Source organism: Cydia strobilella, chromosome Z (genome assembly GCF_947568885.1).
Source record: "Cydia strobilella chromosome Z, ilCydStro3.1, whole genome shotgun sequence".
Lineage (NCBI taxonomy): Eukaryota > Metazoa > Arthropoda > Insecta > Lepidoptera > Tortricidae > Cydia > Cydia strobilella.
Genome location: NC_086068.1, coordinates 37,458,093 through 37,471,764, shown reverse-complemented (window position 1 = coordinate 37,471,764; position 13,672 = coordinate 37,458,093). Strand labels below are relative to the sequence as shown.

The following is a 13,672-nucleotide window of genomic DNA, read 5'->3' as shown; positions in this document are numbered from 1 at the left end:
TATACATATTAAGAGGCCGTAGTCGATTTTGGAGCAAAAATGTAAAATTGATAGATTTAGTCGTTGAAATTATACACGTTTTGTTACGTAATATCTAAATAACAAGTATTGATTTCTATTAGCACGTCTTCTCATCTTGCCTTTTAATAATGAGGTCGCGAGCGTGCGTCACCGGTAATGCATGAAGAGAAGGGGCAGTTTTTAAAAATTCATCAAAACATCATGGTGGTAAATTATACAAATTGATGTATAAGTATAGTTTCAGCAAATGTTGTAGATTGTTTAAGTATCAAAATTACGTTGAAATTAAGTCGATTTTCAGAGAAATTGTCACTTGTTTTGAAGTAATTTCTGGAGAAAATTGATTTCGTCTAACTTTCATTTACACTACTTCAAAGTCATAATAATAAAAATGTAGTCTGATAAACGTCAAGTACAGGATATGTGTAATACAAAATTACCATGTTCAGCAGTCCAAACTTTACGAAATTTACAAATAAGAGCGACAAATTCAGTGCAAAAAACTGATCTGATAAAAGGTAAGATAAGAAGACGTGCTAATAGAAACCAGTACTTCTTATTTCAATTAGGTAACAAAAGGTGTAAAATTTCACGGACTAAATCTATCAATTTATATGTTGGTGTTTATTTATTGTAAAGGTAAAATAGATATGGGTCACTTTAGCTTACACTATAATTCAGGTGGTTCGTTGAAAGAATAGAATGAACAACAGTGATATTATAGTGAATATAGTGATGATGGAATCCGTGAGGAATTGAGGGAACTCCTCAATTTTTAAAGGCACGTGTATGGTGATTTCGGTGTTTTCTAAAGTAACTCAAGCACTTCCTCCCAAAAACCACCAATTTGATGTAGTGCAACTGTAGCCTAACCACGAGTTTGACACTAAATATTCGCTAGCGTCTTCGTAACTTACTTTGTACACTAATATGCCAGTACGAGCGAGATGCATAAACAATAAGTTACGCACACGATAGCGAATATATCAATGTCAAACTCGTGGTAAGGCTACTGATGATGAGCGACGAAATGTGAAACTTCCCTCGTATGTGTATTATGATTTTTGATGTAGGTAGTGTTGGAAACAACCAAAGAGACTGAGAGGTGAGGGGTAGGTGTGAGAGGTGAAACACGATTATGTTTTTCATTCATGCGTCACGCTCTTAACAATGTCTTAAAACTAAAAATGGAAAAATAAAAACTTTTATAAAAAAAAGATAAACCGACTTCAAAAAGGATGAAATAAAATATTATCCTTTTTAGGGTTCCGTGTTTAAGTATATGCGTTACCAACTGATATGTTTGAAGTAGGTGCCAAGCCAAGTAGTAACAATACCAGTCAAAAATGATCAGCTTTATGTATATAAATCCCATTACAACTGTGCAAATATTATAAACGTGAAAGTAATTCTGCCTGCCTCTTTGTTACCTTTTCATGGCTAAACAACTGAACCGCTTTAGCTGAAGCATAGCATGAAGGTTCCTTGAATTGTTTTATATTTTGAAATATAGTCCTCTGGATAAACGACAGAAAATAACTCAGTCCCAATCCCACACTTGCGTTCTCAAGAATTAGTAAGAAATGCTCTTTAAAAAATACGACGACAAATAAACGCATTAGATTTACACTAATGTGCCGACAAGCATGGTACGAACTGCGCCAAGAAGTGTGTTCTTAAATACCTACAGAAGTTCGTTTATTGTCGTCGTGTAACGCTGCGTCTTACATAGGCGAACACTCGCAAACGCGAAGCGACGCGACGCGGCGCGGCGCGGCGCGGCCGGCCCAAGGCGGTCGCGTTCGCAAAGAGATCACCCACGTAGGACACTTCTATAGGTATCAAAAGATTTATTAAGGCGCCATGCCGCGCCGCTTAGCGTTCGCGTGTTGTTCGCCTACGTAGTACGCTGCGTTAGGCAATCCAACGTACATACTTATATAGCCGCAGCCTTATCGAATTGCACCAAAATCACTATGAATATATGGTTCAAAATTTGGCTTGGCACTGACTTCAAACATATCAGTTGGTAACGCATATACTTAAACACGGAACCCTAAAAAGGATTAGTTATTTGTTATACAAGGGTGCAAAGTTGTATTTTACCCGCGAGTGTGGAACTGAAACATGAGCAAGCGAAAGGATTCTATAGTTAGAAAGTTAGAAAATAGAATCCTGAGCGTAGCGAGTGTTTCAACACACGAGAAGCAAAATACATTTGCACCCGTGTGTAACACAAAACTTTTCCCCTCACTATAGCGAGGAAAGTGGTATCCACAGGCGTTAGATCATCTTCATCACTTGAATCACAATTTTTTTTTACGATAATATGATATTATAACAGAAAACTCTGAAAGTTGTGTATTTTTACGTGTCGGAATCGGTGAGAAATTTTTTGTTGACAATGTTGACATTTCTGACGATGCGTTTTGAAATTGCATCGACTCAACTTGTGCGTTCAGACTTACATTTAACATCATTAAAAAAAACAAATGTTTCTTATGGAATTTATTAAGGTTTATGACTTAAAATCATTAAATAAAGCTAAATTTGGTATTTTTTATTAAATTCTCACACCATTTATTTAATGATAATTAATATGGAACGAACCATTATTATGAGCGTTTTACGTTTTGTTATCTGTCAAAAGCTACTTAAACACGCTCCATCCAAGGTCAAATTACTTTCCCCACTAGTGGATAAAATGCGTTTTTCCCCGCTTGTTTTAAAGGATAAAAGACGGCTTTCCGAGCTAGTGCGGGGAAAAATATTTTATTTCATCCTTTTTGAAGTCGGTTTATCTTTTTTTATAAAAGTTTTTATACAAGCTTTTATTTAACTTGCAATGTATGTATGTAACTATGCTTGTACGGGTCAAATCTTGCAAGTTAAATTTGACCTTATTCCCAGTTACCGAATGAAGCTGAAAATTTGCTTGCATATGTAAGTTAGGTGACAATGCAATATTATGGTACCAATGAACTGATCTTAGTATGGATGAACTCTGTGATAAACTACATAACCTAACTGTGTATGGGGTTGTAAGAATGTTCTTGATGAGTAATACTTGCCTGTAGGAAGAAGTACAGTAAGCGATAAAAGCTTGTATCAAAAATGATTTTTTTTGCCAAAAAACTCGGTAATATTGTAATTGCCGCAATTATTACAAAAATCTCGTTTCTTTCTTAAATTTTTAAGTGAAAAACATAGTTTAAATCAACATAAAACATTAGGATCTAGGGTTCACTGCACTTGTTAGGTATTTTAGGATTAGAAAGAGCTCTGTAAAAGTAAGTACCTATGAGGTTTTAGGTAAGTATACCTCATAATGTGAAAGTATATTATGTACCCACACATCTTATCAGGTGAAGAGAAGCAGTATATTGATTTGATTACCTACTACGAGTAGATTAAGTATAATAATAACCGACATTCAGATTTAAGGTTCAATGCAGATAACATATTGTCAACTATCTACTTGACAATCAGACTAGGACAAACCATTTCTAAAGTTTACGCCGCTACTTGGCCGCTACCCATATCGCCTATGCCCACAATATCTTATGATATCTTATAAAACAATATAATTAGGTAGAAAAAGTACGTAGGTATATAAATACAAGTTAGATACTTACGGTTATAGTAATCTTCATATCAATTAAGTTGATGTGGGAGTTAGGTAGGTACTGTTCTCTTCTAAAAATGTTACTCCCATAGTACTCGTACTTTGTTTGCATATTGTCGTCTTTTTGGTGATGAACACTTGTAGATTATAATTTATACTTTGTGACTTGTGACTACACTTTGGCAGAAGACAAAACTTATAGAGTGGTTTTTAAGTTCATCCGTGCAATTTAAAACAAATTAAATGGCCAATAAATGTGAAATTGCTAAAATGCTCAAAGAACATTAGTACTATTAGTAGCAAACGTCAGTTGGACCGGTTGGACGCAAACGTGTGACGTCATCACGCTCTGTCGAATTCGCGCAATCCGCGTCGAATTGGAGCTAATTGTTTCTACTGCAACATAAAATAAAATGTTTTTGTTGGCCAACCAATCACAAAGCAGATGCGACGCACCAGCGTGTAGGCTTATTTGCATTGAATCGAGTCTCCTTAAACAAGAAATATTTTATCGAAATGTATGGTTTTATTTTCAAAATTTTTTAATTGACTAAACCGTATCGATATAAGTAGTACATTTCGATGCTAGTGCGGAAAGTATGTCATTACTAACAAAACTTCAGAATTGCATAGGGAGTTACGTTTATCAGGGTAGTTTGTCGTTGTCGTGGTCGCTCATTCCATTCCTTTCGTCAGGTCAGGACGTTAGACAAAAGCGCTCGCCGGCCTTCGGCCGACCGGTCGCCCGGCCCGGCCCTCTTACTTTCGCATGCCTTGCACCTACACTATACACTGTACACTACAGCACGGACGGAGCCTAGCCACCGTGCACCGCCACCGCGCGGCCGAGTGCCGACATGCCAACCACTTGCTGCTTACGATATTATTCCAACTCTCCTTTAGAGTTTAGTCTAACGCCAGGGTCGTGCACATTACTTACACTTCAATAGTTTCTCAATTAAGTTCGTTTCTGTTTTATTTAGAGCGTCACGAGTACTTCCTCGTATAAATTAGAAAAGATAATGCTTTAGTTAGCTTTCTGCAATTGGCAAACTGTATGAAGATACATACCTGTTGCTAAAAAAATCTCAACCAAAGATATATGTAATTAGCACTAATACGGATTAGGAGTTCTATGTACATATACAAATGTAAAAATTGTTGAAAACGTATTGAACTGTCTTGTCTTGTGTATGTACAACACATGTTTTAGTTTTTATTGTTATAGATGCAGGTATCTAAGGTAAAGATGTAGGTATGGTAGCAATTATTAAAATCAGAAATATAAAAAGTCTGTTTATGTCTAGAAGTTTCTGCAGTTCTGGCCCCTAATGGACACCTAACCTAACATGTCTTGATGCTATTAAATAACATCAATTCTGCTTTATTAACTTTTCCATGTTCGAAATTTGATTAAAAAAACTCATACTTGAATTTAACTAATAGAGAAAAAAAAATCGGCCAAGAGCATGTCGGGCCACGCTCAGTGTAGGGTTCCGTACTTACCATTCTGTCAGAATAAGATAAACGGGGGATATTAGTAAGTATCATGTACATTATAAGCATAAGGGAGTACCTTCGCAGCGATTTATTGTACGTCTTTTTACTCAGAAGAAAATACTTTTTGCAAGACTTCAAAAACGGCTGGACCGATCATATTCGCTATAGTTTTCATTGAAAGTAATTGTTAAGCTTTTGTTTTCAGATTTTTTTCATATTTTTGGACCCATATTCGTAGTTCAAAAGTTAGAGGAATGGGTTTTTTTTTTCTTTCGGAGCGATTATTTCCGAAAACATTTACTTTATTTAAAACTGGTTGTTGGAGACTCATATTTGTTTTAAAAGACCTATCCAGTGATCGATACCTCACACCATTGGGTTAAAAAAAACATTTTTTTTTTAATCAAAAAAAATAATAAATAAAAAAATGTACTTAACCTAAAATACACTCGAGTGCAAAGAAACCGGACCACCCCAGCATTTTTTCAATTTCTGTAATAACTGAAAGCTCGATCATGATAATTTAAGACGATTCTCGCTGATTTGGCCTTGAGCGTCTGGGCAAATGTACCCGCTTCACCCCGCACTCCGCTCACTGCGATCGTACGTGAATTTTGACTCGCGGCACGGCAACGAGGTTCAAAGAATATAATAAGACAGACAGCCCAGAGGCGCGCCGATGGCGCTATACTCGTATTGTGCTCGTATTTGTGTATCTTTTGACTGCAAAGACTGCTTTGCTTTGAGTATGAGTAGATTATGCATTTAGTGGAGGTCGAAAATTATAAGAAAAATATATTAATTAATAGTGCGTTTATAGTTTTTTTATCTCTTTAATAAATTAATGAATATAAATAATGTCATTAATAGTTAACTTGTAAACTAAGTACTACTGTTGAGCGTAGACTATTTTTGCGATGAAGCTCGTACGCCGAAGACTGGAACGCGCTGGCCGAAGAAAAAGCTGCTGCTGCTGATTACCTCTAAGATACCACCACCATGTTACCGGGTTAGTGTGAGGGTTAGTAAGAACACTTATTTTAGGGTTAATAAAGTGTTAAGTGTAGAGGTGTTGTAGATAGACTGACGAGGCTCGGTTGGGCGGTCATATTTATATGGTTGCGCACCGTGCCCCGCCCACTACGTCACGTGGGTGAGTTGTGCAGAGTCAGTTTCCATTTATTGGCCAATCAGCTTACGCTATTACATATCGTAGGGAATGGGTATATATTTATTGTGGGACATTCTTGTAATAACTAGTAAAATGATTGCTTAAATCTACGCACAAACATATAAAAGTAAAAACATAAACACACGAAATAGTAAAATAAAACAGTTATCACACAAACAGAATATAAAACAGAATCGTCAATTATTTACACGTTATTTTATGCCTAGACCTACTTATACCTATTCGCGACAACTACAGTTTTAGAATCGTTACCTTACTATTAAACTATTGTTTTTTTCGAGTAGTTGGATGATAAATAAAATAGGTAATCAATTTCAAACTATTAGTTATAGTCGGAACTATTTTTTTCCTGTGACTTATAGTTTTTTCGTAAAAAAACACTACTACATGCCGTTTTGCTACTAGGTATTTTTGCCTATTTCTACTAAACGGCAATTCGATTAAAATTATCTTTAAACTAAAAAATGTTTTAACACCCCCTGGCACTGACTAAAATACCGACTTGGTTTCACATTACATCTCAAAACTTTTTTGTAGTTGAAGAATTGCGTTGCGAGACTTGCATTTTTTACATGTAATGTTTTTGATGGGATCTCATCACTTTTTGTAGGCAGTCCTTGTTTTCGGGTACTACTTCTTGTACGCCAGCTACCACTTTTCTCAAAGCTCATACCCATCCCACACTATAGGTACTCGTACTCATACCTATACAATACTCATGGCCATACCAAACTCGAACAATACTCATACCCTTACCTTACCCATCCCACACCATACCCGCACTCGTACCTATACCATATTCATATCCTTACCATACTCATAGCCATACGATACTCATACTATACACATTTTATAACTATACACATCTTCATACTCACATCGTACATCGTAGACCTTCACCTACTATTTGTAGGAATTGCAAAAGTAACTTTGTAGTAGCATATATTTATATGGGATTACAAAGTAACTTATGCATTTCTCAAATCTTTAAAACGTGACTGATCTTGCAATATTTTTAGGTTTTTTATGGCTTGAGAAGCTAAAAACTACTTACTATGATTAAACTTTACAGCTTGTGGATCTGCTAGAAGTACCTTAGAATTATGATGATTGGTGAGTGAGTGAGTGTGTCAGTGACCAAAGTAAGCAACTTTACGTGCAATAGTTCTTATACTACAAGTTTAAATCGAATGTTCTTGGGGATATATCTAAGCCATATTATGCCATATGTGTCACTAAATTCAGGGTTCTAGCTTTAGCCAACACAAAATTGCCTGACCTGCCACGTTGAAAATGGCCTGAGTGGTTTTGAGAAAAGGATGGTACGGCCGTGCCTCTTTGTTTTAGCTCGACTTGGCGCTTTACACGCGCGACAGATTATCGATCCGTCTGTGACGAGCTTAATAGTAAGTTTTTCCGTAAATAAAAATACGATAGGCCCTTTTGCTAGTTCTTAATCGATTAAAATTATTTTTAAACTACAAAAACATTTTTTTTAGCAGGTACTATACATACATACAACGTAATAGGTAATAGGTAGCTTATGTTAAACTAGCGAAAAGCAGAGCTTTTTAAGGGCTCGCGGAGTTTTTCCACCTCATCATCATATATTTAAGAGTTAGACTCTTGTCGGTGAAGCGATTTCCATGTATGTCGGTTCTCTGCCTTCTCCTTGACAGCCTGATACGACGACGCGACGACGACGTTGAGTTTTTCCTTTTTAAGGTTCCGTACCCAAAGGGTAAAAACGGGACTATTACTAAGACTCCTCTGTCCGTTCGTGTGTCTGTCTGTCTGTCTGTCCGTCTGTCACACTGAAAAATTGCTACAACCCACCGGGGTCCATGTGAAACTTTACATAATTTGTAACATCTATGTACATACCATGGTTTGCAATAAACATTTACTGACTTACTTACCATACCTGTGGTTGATAGGTATACAATAAATTGTGTCAATATATTTTCAAAAATGTTAATATCCAGAGAGGAAAATGAGGACTACATTTGTATGAAAAAGCGGTTCGCACGGGCGGCACGGGTCCTCCACTTTCGTCTTAAGGCGCCGTAAGTTTAGGGTTCTCCTCTCACTCTCACTGAGCGTGAGCGATTCGCATTGTTTTTAATTGTTATTTTTAGTTATTGTGCACAAAAAAAGTAATCAATGGGTTCGTATAATAATAAAATTCCGCACTTTCAGAAGCAATTTTCATATATATAGCTTTTGTGCAAAATTTGTTACAAATATTCAATGGTTCGTTTTAGACATATTATTATGTTCGTGATTATTTTTTTCTATCGAGTAAAAGTTGTTTAATCAGGTTTCGAATCGTTGAAGTTACTAGAGAAAGGCCTCAAGCATGCTATTCATATTTTTTGACAGCCGTATTGTAATATGATCTAAAAATGCGTTACGATTTTGTTTCTAAAACTACTGGCTTAACCCACTGCAACTTAGAACTAGGTTATTCCAAAATTTTACAGGAAAAAATCCACAACTAGGTACTTCAAAATAAATGAAAAACAAAAATGTGTCTGAAGTTATTAATTTAATTATTAATTTCAAAAACGAGCTTATTTACCTGTATCTGTTTTTGTTAACACATAGTACATAATATTCGTAAAAATTTACATTAAAATCATAGGCAATGCTAGTGTTTCACATGGTACACGATTCCAAACAAGACCCTCCGCAGTAAGCCCTCTGTAAAGCAGTATTTAGGTACGACGTAAAAAGCATTCCACAGCCTGTGGTGCGCATACGTTGGCCACCGATGCGATGCCCGTCTACGTTCATTCAAATTAACAACCGACCGACTTATACCAGTCTTACCACGCTTATAACGTTGTATAAGATTGCACATTAATATTCAAATGATAAGCACAAGGTCCTATGAAAGAATTCCAACATGGTTTTCTATAATAATATGAAAATGAAAATGAAAAATCGTTTATTGGTCACAATCATTGTGTTACAATTTGAGAAAGGGTTGGGACCTCCTAGTAAGTATTGCAATACTTGTGACAGGAGACCCCGCTCTTTAAGCAGCAAGTTAAGGGTACAAACAATACAATAATAGTTAATTATGTAGGTACAGAAAGTAACAAATTGAATTAAAATTAAACTAAACTAAAGTTATAGTTAAGATAACAGTTCAATGCAATGCAATAATCTGAGAGTAGGTACAGAGGAAATAAGTATTTAAGTATATGCATTTAAGTATAGCATGAAGGTTTTAATATAAGGATAGTAATAGGTTATGTTAAGTTATATGTAAATGTTAACTTATATTTATATTGTGTGTGTGTTTGTATGCATTTGCGAGACCGTACAATAAAGATAGGTAGATAGATGCAGATTACTCTTTAATACGTTTATATACTGATTTGAATTTATATATATTTATGACGTAGCATTAGAATGTAATAATAACTCTGCTTGCTCATAGTTTAATGTATGTAACCATTCCCGGACTACTCTTTTACATTTAAATGTCTGCAATGGATAGATAGACAGTGTGGCATCAACTAAATTATACAAATAGGCTGCTTGAGAGACATATTGCCGCTTCGCGAACACAGAATTTAACTTAGGAATGGGGGCAGCTTTAGGTTTTCTCCTGCGTGTAGTATTAAGTTGTTTAAAATTTAGAGATTTGTGTAGTCTTAATATAGTAAATAATACATACAGTTTCCGCATAGAGAGGTTTTGACATTTGATACAGCTCAGTTGTAGGGAATCGGTATGGTTTCGAGTTTATCACCTATATTAAATATTAATTTATTCGCTATATACGAACGGGTCATTCGATTTGTCGCAATAATCAAGTAAACATACACCTCCATAGGCCAAGTCGTATATGTATATTGTATAGAGTATAGATTATGAAAGACTTTAAGGCACATAAGGCGTAAGGTTAATCATTTAAATAAAAAAATAAAGCCCAAATTGTGATTGAGATGAGGAGTCAATGTCGTTTAGAGACTGGGTGTTTATTATCCGTATTGTAATACTCGTAATCAGCAGCGCTAAAAATTTTAGTGCCAATGACGTCAAACCACACATAGGAAGATTTCAAAGTGATATGAAATTTGGTATGTATGTTAAGAAGTCTTAAGTGGTACCTACACATTACCTAGATCTATACTTATCAATAATCTCTAATTAAACGATATCGCCGCATGCCGCATGCCGCATGAAATGAGCAGTACCGTCTCTGACTAACATGGTCATGGTGGTAGATTAACTAGTTGATTGCGTCAAAGGCGGCAAAATAACATATTTACGGCGTGGGCGTATATTGAATCCTAAGCGTAGTGAGGGATTCAAATGTTAACGCCCAAATTGGATATAATTTGGCTAGCATGTCACGCATACTGATTTCACATCACCTATAAAGAAATTATTATATTTTATTTAAGCTAAAACAATTATATGCGGATTTCAAAAGACTGACTTTTAAAATCGTACTCCAAACATACAATAAAAAAATATGATGACTGCGTTTGACGTTTTTCTCTGCATAAAACAAAACGTACATCAAGTTTTGACAAAAACATAATATTCGCAAGTGCTTATTATTACTAGGTATATTTATTACCTATATATAGGTATGTTGCGGGAGTTATGTTATACATAAATGGAGGGTCATCTTTAGGGTTTCTTAACTTAACCAATATGGCAAAAAAAGAAATCCTTATATATAGTTTTGTCATGTCTGTCTGTCTGTCCAGATAAAGATAACTTATACAGACATATTATTGCAAATGAGATGCACTGCGAGTGAGTTTCTGCAGTAGGTAACCTAGCGTATACGACCGTGGTATAGTATAGTGACTCATGTTAGAGCCCGTGCAGACAGAGCCCTTTTCGGAGTTCCGCGTTCACAAGGGGCGCAGCGAAGGCGACCATTGCGAGTAGCCTATACAATGACACAAACAAAAACTTTACGCGCGCGTGTGTGTGCTGGAACTCTGTTCGTGTGTTACTACATCGAGTCGAGCGGTTTAGGTAAATAACACGGATCACCCGACTGCTCTCTGTCTGCCCGGGCTCTAAACGTGTAGCGCGACGCGACGCGACTGACCGGCGCCGGTCACGTTGCTAAACTGCTGACCCTCTGATAGTTTAATAGTTTTACCTAGCATGATCGAAATAGAATCGTTATTGACATACCCACTCGTTTATTAACCTACGTGTTACAAACACTTTCGTGGTTAGTGGGCACACTAACAAGTGGCAAATATTTGCCAAAGCTTGACCACTATTATAATTGAACGTGCTATTAAATTTATTCATCTAAGCACAGAAAATATTTAAGTGGTGGGTATAACAGAGTTATGGGTTGTCTTCGCCCTTCCCTTCCCTTAATTTAATACACAAATTATGCAACAGCAAGTTGCATGGTAGATTTGTCAGATGTTTAGAAATTAGTCTGTAATCGACATAATCGTGCATCAGTTAGCGATTGCACATCTAATTTATAGTCGGTCTCACGTCACTAAGTCACGGTTGGAAACGTACGAGCAACCTTACTAACAACCAGGGAGCGTACATTTCTGTTAACGTATATTATAGTCTTGGGCACTATTTTACATTATTTTTGACAACAACTTAGTAGCACTCTAATTTCTGTATAAAAGCAGACATGCTGTAAAATAAGTCTCAGATCAAAAATACACCTTTTGTATCCTCTACACTGTACTAGTAAGATCTAGAGCTTACAAGATTTCTGTGACTTGGAGCATCTTGAAATGGCCTCGTTTGTCTTGAATGGGTTCGTCTGTCTTGACAAGTGTCGACATGGTCATGGACATGGTGGCTGTAAGTATTATAAGCTGTCATAACAACACGGTTATTGTAACGGCACGGCACCAAACAGGAGACATTTAAAAGAAAATTGTACATAGGTACCTGTAAAATTTTAATTGCTATGCGCGTTAAAAGTTGAATGTTCAATTCATATTTTATGTTTTCGTTTAATGAAAGATACTGCAATTGGTTTCAACATAATTAACACATTAAGACTGTGTTTATTTTCTCCAGTCATGGGGAATATGGCGCCATTAGTTTTAATACAGACAGATATTAATGAAACGTCGCACTGAAGCAGCTCTATGACGCTTGATTTGTGGTAGGTACAGATACACATCTCATTACTGTGCCACGTCCAATGTCCATTAGGTGTTTACTATAGGAACATATTAAAGATGAACCTTTTTTGTTTCAGTTACTGGCCAACAAACCAAGAATAGTAGCCTAAATGTAATAGATAATTAATTGGTACCAATACCACTGGTAACACTAAACTCGTGTGTTGTGTACATTTACTATTCACGTGACTCACACAGAAACCAAAAGTTATACGAAAGTTCTTATCGACTATTGGGCGACGGCGACGCTCATCTGTTTGGTGTCTACTTTACTATTGGTAAGTGTTTAGCTACACACGAATGTTTAAGGGTGTATAGTTTTTACCTGTTTGTCGCCCAAATATGTACTATTGTTTTGTGATAAACGTAAATAGGGGTTATTAAACTGAAACGTTTATTCTATCGCCCTAATTTTTTGGGCTGTCTTTAGCGTGTCGCGTGATGCATTACAGCATTAGTATAATTCTACTTTATTCCTAGTACTTAGAGTTCATAGTCCTTAAAATAAGCATACGACTTTTTGTTTTTGAACATCACGGATATAATACTAAATTAATTATGGCTGATATTTGCTTATAATTTCATACAAAATTTTAAGGACAGTAGACCTTATTAACCTTAAATATGGTGGGATTCTGTCATATTCAAATAGAATCAATCAAAATCAATAAAGAATAATGAGTATGTACGTTAGTAAATTTCTACTTTAATTCAGTAGTTAGAGTTCATAGTTTTTTAGGGTTCCGTACCCAAAGGGTAAAAACGGGACCCTATTACTAAGACTCCGCTGTCCGTCTGTCCGTCTGTCTGTCTGTCTGTCTGTCTGTCACCAGGCTGTATATCATGAACCGTGATAGCTAGACAGTTGAAATTTTTTATGATGTATTTCTGTTGCCGCTATAACAACAAATGCTAAAAACAGAATAATATAAATATTTAAATGGGGCTCCCATACAACAAACGTGATTTTTTTGCTGTTTTTTTTCCGTAATGGTACGGAACCCATCGTGCGCGAGTCCGACTCGCACTTGGCCGGTATTTTTGTCATTATTTTTTATGTTTATCTAGAATATTCGATATTCTAAATGTGACTGAACATTCGCTACTTAGATTCAATTGTACTGTGAACTGTGTAACTTAGCAACTGTTGTTTACTGTCAGACAAAAGTAAATGTCGTAAAC

At 36.0% G+C, this 13,672-nt stretch overlaps 2 protein-coding genes across 2 annotated transcripts in view; both read left to right on the top strand.

Moving 5' to 3' along the window:
* The window catches only part of LOC134754957 (small ribosomal subunit protein uS14m), a 306,550-nt gene that overhangs the window by 22,417 nt on the left and 270,461 nt on the right, over nucleotides 1-13,672 (top strand). The window lies entirely within an intron of this gene.
* The window catches only part of LOC134754808 (uncharacterized), a 103,567-nt gene that overhangs the window by 19,688 nt on the left and 70,207 nt on the right, over nucleotides 1-13,672 (top strand). The window lies entirely within an intron of this gene.